Source organism: Lagenorhynchus albirostris, chromosome 15, assembly GCF_949774975.1.
Source record: "Lagenorhynchus albirostris chromosome 15, mLagAlb1.1, whole genome shotgun sequence".
NCBI classification, from domain to species: Eukaryota; Metazoa; Chordata; class Mammalia; order Artiodactyla; family Delphinidae; genus Lagenorhynchus; species Lagenorhynchus albirostris.
In genome coordinates this window covers 45235468-45236776 of record NC_083109.1, presented here as the reverse complement: position 1 = coordinate 45236776, position 1309 = coordinate 45235468, and the positions used below count along the sequence as shown (strand labels likewise).

The following is a 1309-nucleotide window of genomic DNA, read 5'->3' as shown; positions in this document are numbered from 1 at the left end:
TTTTTTTTGGCGGTATGTGGACCTCTCACTGTTGTGGCCTCTCTTGTTGCAGAGCACAGGCTCTGGACGTGCAGGCTCAGCAGCCATGGTTCACGGGCCCAGCCACTCCATGGCATGTGGGATCTTCCCGGACTGGGGCACGAACCCGTGTCTCCTGCATCAGCAGGTGGACTCTCAACAACTACACCACCAGGGAAGCCCCCCATTTGTGGAATATTGCCCTTCTCTGCAGCAGCATCTTGCCTGGGAGCAGGCCCTCCAATCTCTGACTATGAAAGCCCCTAGCTTCCCTCCACACCATCAACCTGGACAGTCCTCCAGTCCTCCTCATCCTCAAAGGTAGGAGAAAGGTGCACTTTGCTCCAGGTAAGTCTATAGCAGTGACATAAACACAAGATACCAGCAAGTTTTTCAGACCCCTTAACAGAATAAACAGACCTAGAAAACAAACAACAACAAAAAATCTTGTGCTCACTTCAGTAACACATATACTAAAATTGGAACAATACAGAGAAGATTAGCATGGCCCCTGTGCAAGGTTAACATGCAAATTTATGAAGCGTTCCATACTTTTTTCTGACTTCAGACTATACTATAAAGCTACAGTAATCAAAACAGTTTGGTACCGGCACAAGAACAGAAATATAGATCAATGGTACAGGATAGAAAGCCCAGAGATAAATGCACTCACCTAGGGTCAACTAATCTATGACAAAGGAAGCAAGAATATACAATGGAAAAAAGACAGTCTCTTCAATAAGTGGTGCTGGGAAAACTGGACAGCTACATGTAAAATAATGAAATTAGTACACTCCTTAACACCATATACAAAAATAAACTCAAATGGATTAAAGACCTAAATGCAATACTGGATACTATAAAACTCTTAGAGAAAAACATAGGCAGAACACTCTCTGACATAAATCTCAGCAATATCTTTTTTGATCCACCTCCTAGAGTAACGAAGATAAAATCAAAAGTAAACAAATGGGACCTAATTAAATGTAAAACCTTTTGCACAGCAAAGGAAACCATAAGCAAAACAAAAAGAAAACCAACAGAATGGGAGAAAATATTTGTAAACAAAGCAACCCACAAGGGATTAATCTCCAGAATACACAAACAGCTCATGAAGCTCAATATCAAAGAAACAAACAACCCAATCAAAAAATGGGCAGAAGGTCTAAACAGACATTTCTCCAAAGAAGACATACAGATGGCCAAAAGGCACATGGAAAGATGCTCAACATCACTAATCATTAGAGAAATGCAAATCAAAACTACAATGAGGTATCACCTCACACCAGTC

At 41.3% G+C, this 1309-nt stretch overlaps 1 non-coding gene across 1 annotated transcript; it reads left to right on the top strand.

Annotated features, from left to right (window-relative positions):
* The first annotated feature begins 467 nt into the window (after positions 1 to 467).
* Positions 468 to 574, top strand: LOC132506580 (U6 spliceosomal RNA). The gene has a single exon (XR_009535900.1). It is a non-coding gene; the product is annotated as a U6 spliceosomal RNA (small nuclear RNA).
* The last annotated feature ends 735 nt before the right edge of the window (positions 575 to 1309 follow it).